The sequence below is a fragment of the Rana temporaria genome, chromosome 8 (genome assembly GCF_905171775.1).
Source record: "Rana temporaria chromosome 8, aRanTem1.1, whole genome shotgun sequence".
Classification (NCBI taxonomy): Eukaryota; Metazoa; Chordata; class Amphibia; order Anura; family Ranidae; genus Rana; species Rana temporaria.
The window spans coordinates 165,962,828-165,974,287 of NC_053496.1; the positions used below are offsets into that span (position 1 = coordinate 165,962,828).

An 11,460-nucleotide genomic window follows, 5' to 3' on the forward strand; every position below is an offset into this window, starting at 1 on the left:
GATCCACATAAATGCCAGTAGCGCCTCTCCCCGCCCCAGTGGCACCTTTTTTCTCGTAAAAAGAGGGTTTTTTCGCATGCGTGCATGCAGGTTGCGATCCACTCGGGGATCCCGTGGGGGGAGGGAGCGGAAAGAAGTCTTACTGCTGATGGAACCCCAAATTCTCCCCCCCTTCTTAGATGGCTGACGAACTGAGAGGGAGAGGCAGAACTCCTCCACAAGTGCTGCTGACAAACCTTTAAACCAGGCAGACATGGGATGCTGACACCCTTACTTCACACCCTCTAGTGGTAGGAGAGAAATACAGGCAAAACATTAACTATTCATTAAAAGAAGTCCACAAAGTATCTTCTTAACTTACCATTCCCACCGCAGTGTACTACTGGAATTATCACATTGACCCAATCTTCACCCATCACGGCGAGCTTGGAGTCATGCCAGACCTTTAAGGATGGGGTCCCCTTTAATTTATTTGGGTCCACTGCCTTGGACCTGTATAGCGCCCTGCCAAAGCAGCCTGTGGTAAAGCAATGTGACCAAGACTCTGGATCACAGGGCCCAGCTCTCCAAAGAGAAGAATTTAAGGCAAAACATTGTTCTTTCGTATCGAGACTCGGGCACCATCCACTTTTGCCTTTGTTTTTGGCTTTTTGAATGGATCCGATTTTATAGCTCCCTGGGGAGCATAATGTTTACCGTGACCAACACCTTAGATACTAATGAAAAAAATCTGAGGTACTCCCCATGTGGGAGGGGTTATATATAGGGGGACTTCCGGTCTTGATTAGGCCAGTGTCCATCACCTGAAGGTGGCCCATAACCCATGTAGTAATTACTGGTGCTCTGTGTCCTGTGATGTACTGTAAAGAACGTTTTTTTGAATAATGTCGGTTGAGGCGACTCTCTCCATACTGACAGAAGTTTGAAAGCCGTCCTGAGCACCACCACTGCTGGGGACAGAATTGGGGACACTTTTATCCAGAGACAGTCTCCCGAAATCAGGGTCTGTCCCCAGAAACTAGTCACTTTCTGATGCCACCTACACTTTAATGCAACAGCAAGTCACATACAAAATTGGGCTTTAATGTGCCGGTCACTTTCTTTTAAATGAAAGTGACTGAACACTTAAACAGGAATACATAACTGTCCAAAATGACCCCATAATACTGCAAATAAAGCAAAATTTGGGATGGGATTCCTCTTAAATTGATTTTACACTAGAACTGTCTAAATGGCAGATCAGGAGATAACTAAACTGCTGACTGGAGGCTAGAAGGTAAATATTTTTTAGTAAATACATGTGGTATCAGGTATGTGTTCCTAAGATAGATGTGACTTCTAAATTAAACTTTAATTAAAACTTCTGTTTACTCAACTTGTTTGTCTTTTATTATATAAGCCAACCCCGTTTTTTGTAGAGTAGACCTCCACTAAAGTCTTCCAGCCGTCTACATTCTCAGCACCAACTGAACCACCCGGTAAGTATATACTGGAATATCGTTGTTATATTATGATTATTATTATTATCATTATTATTAATATTATTATTGTTATTAATTATTATAATTATGATAAGGAAAAAAAACCTTAGTATTCAGATTTTAGATAAAATTTAATAATCTCCTCTGTTTCATTTGGATTTTAAATGATGGAAAGGTTAGCTGAACTCTTGAAGGCTCTCTGGGATGGATTTAGCTTAACTGTTAAAGTTCTGACAGCGCTGAATCAAATAGCTTTTCAGTAGAAAAATGTCATATACTTGCTAAATCATATTAGTTTGATCCCCATGTAATGTTCTTGCACATTCAGTATATTCTCTGCCCTTTGAAAAATTCTGTAAAAAAAAAGTCTTCTGGAAACAAAAAGCACTGCGGGAGAGATGTACTAAATCTGGAGCGCAGAGAATCTGGCTCAGCTGTGCATAGTAACCAATCAGCTACTAAGATTATCTGGGCTCCAGTTTTAGTAAATCTCCCCCAATGTCTCTTCTTTCCCTGGTTAGCTTGAGTTTTGGTCCCTAAAGTTTCTTCATAGTTTGGACTTAACCCTTTGGTGGTTCAGTGGATATGCAGATGGCTAAAGGATAGATCCCAGAGGGTGGTTTTAAATGGGGTTCACTCAGAACAGAGACCAGTCACTAGTGGGGTACCACAAGGCTCTGTACTGGGTCCTGTTCTATTTAACCTGTAAGTGATATAACTAAAGGTTTGTTTGGCATTGCTGGAAAATTGGTCAAAGCAGTGGAGACTGCAGTTTAATATTTTTAAATGTAAAATAATGCACCTAGGGGAAAAGAATCCCCTTAGAGTGTACAACATTGGGGGTACAGTGTTGGCCAGCACTACAGAAGAAAAAGATTTGGGGGTGCTTATTTCAGATGATTGTAAAAAATTTGCAAACAATGTGACCAGGCAAGGGAAAGGTAAATAGAATTATAGGATCCATCACTAGAGGGATCACAAGCATTAGGAAGGAGATTCTGATTCCCCTAATGGAACCTCATTTTGAATACTGTGTCCAGTTATGGAGACCTCACTTACAAAATGATATTGATAAGATAGAACGAGTTCAGAGACAGGTAACACAAATGGTGAAAGGTTTGGGGGATAAAACATATCGAGAGCGACTTCAGGAACTTAATATTTACAGTTTGGAGGAAAGAAGGCAAAGGGGAGACATGATTGAAACTTTTAAATACATCAAGGGTGTGTATAAGGTTCAGGAAGGTGTTTTTTTCAATATGAAAGACAGGTTCCTCAGGATTGGGATCTTAACGCACCATAAGCAGTAACCCTCCAACGGTTAAATTGGGCCATTCCAGTTTCTGTTCTCTACTGCTCTTCTCACCATGTGTTTGGTTTTCGTTGACTTTTGTATTGTCTATTCTCATATTTTTTGTATCAATAAATCTGTATTTTTACAAGTTTAATCACTGCTTATGGTCCGTTAAAATCCCAATCCTGCCACTGTCTTTCACTCTAAGTCTCAGGGATTTGGACCGTATCAAGCCTATCCAGTCAGTTGGCAAAAAAGTTTCTAAAGCCTCGTACACACGGCCGAGGAACTCGACGGGCGAAACACATCGTTTTGCTCGTCGAGTTCCTTGTGAGGCTGTCGAGGAACTCGGCGAGCCAATTTTCTCCATTCCCGTCGAGGAAAAAGAGAACATGCTCTCTTTTTGGCTCGACAAGTTCCTCGACAGTTTCCTCATCGAAAAATGTACACACGACCGGTTTCCTCGGCCCAAAAAAAAACCAGCAAGTTTCTTACTGGTTTTTGCCGAGAAACTCTGTCGTGTGTACGAGGCCTAACTCTGTCTTTTCAATATGAAATTAAAATCAAGAACACGGAGACATGACCTCAAACTAACTGGAGGAAAGTTCAAAACTAATCTTAGAAAGTATTATTTTAGTGAAAGGGTGATTGATGATTGGAATAAACTACCAACAGAGGTAGTGAGACAGTCAAGAGTAAACAGCTTCAAACATTCTTGGGATAAACATAAATCTATAGTCAGGTTAATGGGAAAAATAAATAAATAGGCAGACTCAATAGACTAGGTTTTTTTCTGCTGTCACTTTTCTGTTTCTATGTAGTTGGGTGCCATAATAAGTCAAACCAAAAGAGGATACCGCACCTACTAAGGCTGCTATTAGTCTTTATTGATCATGGGACATATATAGTGTCCATATATAAAAATCCAGTGAAAAAAAAAACGTAAAAATTAGCACATCTTTCCCCTAGACCCGTCTTACCAACCCCACCCCCCCCCCCCCCCCAGCTCAATCCCCTACCCTATTATATAGGTCCCATGATCATTAAAGACTAATGGTAGCATTAGTAGGTGCTGTATCCTCTTGTGGTTTGTCTTTCATGTTGTATTTTTGGATGCACCTCCTCTACATTTTAGGGTTTAGGCCCCATAGCAATTTTTTGTGGGTTTCTGAAGGCCCCTAATAAGTACTAAGTAATAAGTTTGTAGGCTGATCGATGGTCCTTTGTTTAACTTTATTTTTGGTGCTACTTAAACTTTGAAGAAATATATTTTTAAGTGTCTAAAGTTAAAAGGTAGTTCTTAACTTAAGAATCAAAAATGTAAGTAAAAAAACAAAAAATAATAGCTAATAAACATAAAGGTATAGTAGAAACAAAAAATCTTTGCTTAAGTCTGGTGTGGCTTTTAAGGGGAACTCCACGCCAATTGTTTTTTTAAATTATTGGCGTGGGGGTCGTCGTCCCCCCCCAAATCCATAGCGAATCCTTATCTGAGCATGCAGCCTGGAGGACAGGATGGGGGAGACGAGCGAGCGCCCCCTCCCCTTCCTCCTGAACCGTACCAGGCCACATGCCCTCAACATGATGGTTTAGAACAAATGAACATTTGACCTTTTATCGTATTGGAAAAATCATTTCATGTGTTCCTGACAGGGTGCCTCATATTATTTTTAGCTGTATTTTAAATTTTCTCTTTTTCTTTCAATGAATACAAATTATCCACAGAGCCCAAAGATGTTCACCTTGAAGAAATCCCTGTTACTTCTTTTCTTCCTTGGGACAATCAACTTATCTCTATGTGAGGAAGAGTAAGTATGAATAAGAGTTTTAAATTAAAGTATAAACTTTTAAAGCTTAAAATGGCTTCACATGCCCACAAGCAAAATGAGAACGTCGGAGAACAATTTTTAAATGGTGCTTTCTACAAAAACTCGGGAGATCGGCGGCAGATTGTTATACAGTAAGCGAACATAGATATACAGTATGTATATATCTACGCGGAAATCAACGGAAGCGCCACCTAGCACCAGCGTAAATATGCACCTAAGATCCGACGGCGTACTAAGACGTACGTCAGTCGGATCTAGCCCAAATTCAGGCATATCTTGTTTTGTGAATACAAAACAAAGATACGCCGGCGCATCGTAGAACTTACGCGGCGTATCAATAGATACGCCACCGTAAGTTCTTTGTGGATCTGGGCCCTAATGTTCTGGTGAATGGTTTTTCAGAATTTCCATATAAATGAAATGCTTCTGGTGTATGGGGAGCTTTAGCTGTGTCCACTTACTGATGGGAAAGCTCCGTACCGTAGAATGAAACACATCAGAATGTTCCAGCTGGTTATTCAATAAGAGATTCAAGTTTGTGGCATCCCGCTGTGCCGTATTCCTTTACCATGTTACTGTGGTCATAGAATAGTGGTCAACGTGGCCTAAAAATACACATTTGTGGTCCCAGTGAAATACAGTTTTTGTGTAATATTCAATGTTGTTTTATTTACTGATAACTGTGTCTTCTCCCAGGAGAGATGCCGATGAAGAAAGAAGAGATGATCCCGAAGAAAGACATGTTGAAGTGGAAAAACGATTTATAGGAGCTCTTGTACATGCGCTCAGTGGTATTTTGGGAAAATAACCAAAAAATAGTAAAACTTTGGAAATTGAATTGGAAATCATCTGATGTGGAATATTATTTAGCTAAATGCACAACAGATGACTTATAAAAAAATAAAGATATCACATACATTGTGTTTTCCTTTTGTTTTTATTATTATTTATATGATGAACCTACATTAGTTGGGGGAAATATTGTCCTTAGGGCACTTTTCAGGGAACGTAATCATTTATGGACATTCAGTTGGGTTCAGCAGCCCCACTGATCCGGATAGATCCTCCACTTTATCCAATCAAGATAAAAGCATACAGAATGGATCAGTCCACACTTACTCTTTATTCTTTTTTTTCTTTCTGCTAATATTCGTAAAACATTTCCATCCAGCATTCCACCATCAGTAATGCTCCCTGCAATTCATTGCAGCAATACCGACATTGCTATTCCTGTATAAGATTAGCTGTATAGGAGTAACGGTTTCTCTATTTTCAGAGTGCTATCATCCACTGTCTATTAAACATAGCAGCACACTGTGTATAAAGCTTTCATTGTACGAATGTGACAACATTTTCCCATACTTACTTGTGTACATACAGTTACCAACATGTTGGCAAGTGCAGGTAACCTGCCCACCACTAGATGACTCTGTTCCCATTAAAGAATGGTAAGGCTCCCTTTTAGGAAAGGTGACCACGTGTAGGGTGACCACGTGTCCCGGATTGCCTGGGACAGTCGCGCATTTTGCAGGTCTGTCCCGGGCACATTTATTCCAGGACAATACAGTGTCCCGGAATGAAACTGACACAGCCACCCCCCGGGCCAATCTGATGGCCCCAAAAAAGGCCGCCATATCACCGCTTTACTCACTGACAGTACTTGGCCTGGCCGGGAAAGCCTGGAGGAGCACAATCCCGCCCCCTGCTTGGGATTGGAGAAATCATAAATCCCGCCTCTTGTGTCCAATCACTGTGCTGTTATTCGTTACAGCACAAGCTGAGTTTTGGGAAGGGAGGGTGTCCCTAAATGATAGTTTGGAAATGTCACCCAATCCTCTAGTGATGTAATGGTTGTAGTGAGCACCCATATAATGTCAGTGCTGAAGGGGCCCAACAATAGATGGGAAATGGACATGAGATAACCCAGTACTACTAAAGTTGTAGTCCCTGCAGAGCTGAACTAAAGGGCCCTTTTCAGGGCTGAAGTCCCAGGTGAGGTGGTAAAGAACATGGGAGGAATAGCTGTAGCTGCCTGTCTTCCTTGACTTTCTCCTGGGGGTCCTGAAGAGAGGTGCTTAAGGCCTTGGAGATCTAGACAGGGTCCTCTTAAAATAATACTGATGGAGGCCAGGCAATGAGTGTGTAATCTGGGAGTGTGATCGGATGGGCAGAGCTATAGAAGGAAATGTGAAAACAGCACTTAGTGCAGTGCAACCAATTAAATTCGAATTACCTGAATTAAACGAATGCAATCAGAATAAATGTGATCAAAATAAAAAAAACTCAGGTATCCAAACAAATTGGTGATTTCTAATAATTCATACAGTGCTCCCCTCCCTAAATCTCCTCCTCTCCTTGTCCGTGTCCAGAGGCGGCTCCCGCCACCGCTGCCACTGTGTTTCCTGCCCAAACCCATTTCCCCTCCCTCCTCCTGTTAGAGGAGGAGAGCGAAGCAGCGGCTGTCTCTGTGTGGAGAGAGACCAGCCGTGCAGTGACGTCGCCAGAGGGCGGTCCGTTCCTGACGTGTTCTCCTTGTCCGTGTTAGGGGAGCATCTCTGTGTTCGAGTCGTTGCCATACAAACGTTTGTAAAGGGAAGGAGATGGTAAGATGATCACGCCCATGTGGGGGCGCCAGAAATATTTCTGCACCCAGGCGTCTGTGACCCCAGGATCAGCCCTGTGCTCAAGGAACACCGACTGACTCCTTCAGTGCTGCTTCTCCATCTACCACCCGACTCCCCCTCTGGCATGGCCTAGGGTTGCAACCTTTTCTTTAAGACAAACCTGAACACTTTAGCGACGCACCAATTTTTTTTTGTAGTATACAAACCAAATGAAAACCAAATGTAGTACAAATAGTTGCAAAACCAATTTTTTTTTTTTAAAGCCAACAGCTACAAATACTGCAGCTGCTGACTTTTAACCACTTCCTTCCCACCGGACGACTATATACGTCCTGTCTTTGAAGAGGAATACCGTTGTTATGGTAGCAGCTAGCCATAACCCGGTATCCTCTTCAAGAGCCGGCGGTTCTCTTTTAGATAAAAGTGGTCTCTGCAGCGGATTCTCCGTGAGAACACTTTTATCGGCAGCGAGAGAGGGGTCCCCCCTCCCGCTGCTCTCCGGTGCCCTCTGCCGCTTACCGTGGCCGTCGGTAGCGGCAGGGGCGATCCAGACCTGTCCCTAGCCTGACATGGAGATGAGTGAGGGGGAAGATGGCCCCCACCCGTCTCCAAGTCATTGCAGGGTGGAAGCGACGTCAACCTGTAACCTTTTCTTCAAGACAAACCTGAACACTTTAGCGACGCACCAATTTTTTTTTTGTAGTATACAAACCAAATGAAAACTAAAACGAAATGTAGTACAAATTGTTGCAAAACCTGTATAATACGTATCGCCCTAAATTTTTATATATTTTTTCTAAAATTGTGATATTTATTAGAGCAAAAATACAAAAATATGGTGTTTTTTTCTAAATTAGCGCGCTTTTTTGTTTATAGCACAAAAAATAAAAACCGCAGAGGTGATCAAATACCACCAAAAGAAAGCTCTATTTGTGGGGGAAAAAAATGATCAAAATTAATTTGGGTACAACATCGCACAACCTCACAATTCTCATTCAAAGTGTGACAGCACTGAAAGCTGAAAATTGGCCTGGGCAGGAAGGGTGTGAAGTGGAAGTGGTTAAAGTGCAGTCGTGCTCCTAATCGCAAGGTGCGCCACACTCCCTCCTGTGTCCCCACTCACCGGATGGAATGGACCCCTAATTTTTCAGTCTGGGGGTTGTTCAGGCTTTGAGATGTTGGCCAAGTATGGCTAAGTCACATCAGTGTACCAAGAAGATATCCAGTATTTATAACCATCACATGTGGATCATGGTGCCCAAAGTAATGAAAAGAAAAGGGACCATAGTGAAGTACTGTTTAACAAAGAATTTATTGCGCAAGTGGACAGGTACTTACAAACTGAAGGTTAAAAAAGGCATGGATTCAGCAACAATTTAAAAAAGCAAGCAAACGCCGCCGGCATGGGTTCCACCCGGAAACGGGAAGTGGCGTCTCGTGGATTAGGAACCGGATATTCCGTCAATGCATTTTGCCCCAAGGACCTAATTTACGGGTAACAAAGCCAGCCTTCAATACACATGAAAGGTAACCTCCCCCTGCGAAGCAGCCATTTTATTGGTTAGACAAATATTTCTTCATGACTATAATGCATCTCCAACATGGGAAACAAATGACCATTAGGTTGGTTAGATGACCATTGATCACCTCAAAGAAGTGGTTTCCACCATTCCAAAAGTTTGACAATTAAATTAAACCATTTTACTTGATTGATCCAAAGGACGTCACTCACATACGGTACTCGAAACTTATTACATACATATTAAACATAGGAAAATTGCATAGCCCATAAGACACTACTGTGTATAGAAAATATATAAAAATAAAACTTTTTGGATTTTTACATTTAATGTCTGCATTTTATTTACTTGTATCGCTACCCCCGCAGGAGCCGCTGGTTGTTGTTGGGATCGGCAGATTAAGTCACCTCAATGTTGTCTAGGGGTGTAGTTGATGAGTAGAGTAGCATAGAGTAGTGAGCGAATGTCCAGTCAATGAATGAAGGTTTTCAAATGCTTTATTTTCAGCCCAACATAGCCAACATCAACATGGAATAGGAAGAAAAGGTTGATGAAGCGATAGAGAACTTTGCAGTATCAGGCCTGGATATGAAAGGAGCAAACCTACTCTCAGTAGCACAGTAGTAGTAGTTACAGTTCGTCGCCACTCTAGCCAGAGTGGGTGAAGTGCCCCCGGACAGACTTCTGCCACAAGCCTGGCAGCCGAAGTGTGACTTTAGATTGCTGGGAGGAACAGGCCTCTGCCACAGGCCTGGCTCTAGGGCCTCTGCCACAGGCCTAGTACTTGAATGAGCTAAATGGACGAATTGAGCGAATCCTCCCAATAGATTAAACATAGGTCACCGGATGACAGCAAAGAGTACCTGTCAGCATTCCGGTCATCAGATCCCAGATGGTTCGTTCAAGCCCTGTTGGACAACCTGCCTCCGGGTTCTCCTCAAGCCGACCCCCCATCGAACGGCACCCAGCCTGGGATCTTCTCAGCAAAGCGGGGGACCCAGTAAGTCACTGGGGCCCTTTTTAGCAAGGTGGAGGTCCGCGTAGCATGCAACCCCGGCCTGGAAGGCCATCGCCGGGGTCCGTTGGATGCGCACACCCAAAATTTGGGTGCCGCACTTGGAACCTGCGAAGAACCACACAAAATGGTGTCTGCCACAGATATACTCTCCCCCAGCATGTTCCGTGAGGGAAAACTCCTCTAATTGGCTGCTGGGGAAAAGTGGCTCTGCCAGAACCCCTCTAGTGCCACCTGTCGCCCAGGGGTGGAAACGACACCCCTGGAGCACAGACTGACCTACAGGACAGTTCAGGAATGACAGCAGCCCAAATTTAGCAAATTGTGAATGGGAGCAAAATAACTCTCCCATTCCCCACTAACTTTAGTGTAGTGCCCATACTGAAAGTAAGGGGGCGCTACATACTTTTTTGCAAACGATATCATTTTTTTTTTAGTTATCTGTGATTGTACTTTGTGTACAGCAGCTGTAACTTTACAAATCAGAACCTAGTGGGATGTTTTCACCTTATATGTGAAAGATGGTATCACACCTAGGAGATTGAGATGGGATGTAGCTTCCAATGATGGCATGATAAGCAGCGAATTGGAGATAGAATGGATCTCTTCAATATCACTGAAAAGAGATTACTAGAACTTCTAATATCCGGTAAAGAAAATAAACTCAAGATATTGGACGCCAATCTTAATGCTGTCAAAGCCAAATTAGTTCCTCTAGAGAGGTCAGTAGAATATAAAAACAAAATTAAGCACCTCCAGGATTTTGTGGAAAGAAACCCAAAAGAAAAAATACATGAGGGATACCAATGATTATAAAAGCAAAAAGGTGAAGAGCGGGCTTCCCAGACTTCTTTGGAAGAAAGGGAACCCATCCTCATGTTACCTTAACCCCCAACCTAGCACTAGTAGTCCTAGACCACAACAGTCTTACCAAGGCAAGACCAGTGCTAGAACCCATGGAGAGGTAACCTGAAAAGGGCCATCTCTCGCAATGAGACTCAGTGGATACATTGCCTTAGAACTATTGGGGTTAAACATTGAACTTGACCTCAATTTCTTTATTTCCAATTGGTAATGATCTTTGTGAAGATGTCTCTGTTTTATTTGATTTTGAGGTTCATTCTTAGTATTGTAACTGTTCCCTTATTTTAATTATTTTTATATTCATTTTTATTTTATGTTTATTTTTTTTTTCTATATTTTATTTTATATTTAATTATAACCAACCTATTGGCCGTTAGTTTCCCATGTGGGAGATGCATTATAGTCGTGGTGACTTATTTGTCTAACCAATAAAAAGGCCTCTTCACGGCTTCTAATTGGCTGACTATGGGGGAGGTTACCTTTCATGTGTATTGAAGGCTGGCTTTGTTAACCGTAAATTAGGTCCTTTGGAGGCTCCCTGTGGGAGAGTGAAATGAATTCACGGAATTTCCAGTTCCTAATCCACGAGTCGTCACTTCTGGTTTACAGGTGGAACGCAAGTCGGCAGCGTTTGCTTGATGTTTTAAACTGTTGCTGAATCCATACCTACTTTTAACCTTCAGTACCTGTCCACTTGTGCAATAAATTCTTTGTTAAACAGTACTTCACTATGGTTCCTTTTCTTTTCATTATTTTGGGCACCATGATCCACATGTGATGGTTATAAATACTGGAGATCTTCTTGGTACATTGATGTGACTCAGCCATCCCTG

The 11,460-nt window shown here is 42.3% G+C and overlaps 1 long non-coding RNA gene across 1 annotated transcript; it reads left to right on the plus strand.

Moving 5' to 3' along the window:
• The first annotated feature begins 1,366 nt into the window (after positions 1-1,366).
• On the plus strand, positions 1,367-5,522 carry LOC120909955. The gene is made up of 3 exons (XR_005741380.1): positions 1,367-1,478; positions 4,501-4,583; positions 5,301-5,522. It is a non-coding gene; the product is annotated as an uncharacterized LOC120909955 (long non-coding RNA).
• The last annotated feature ends 5,938 nt before the right edge of the window (positions 5,523-11,460 follow it).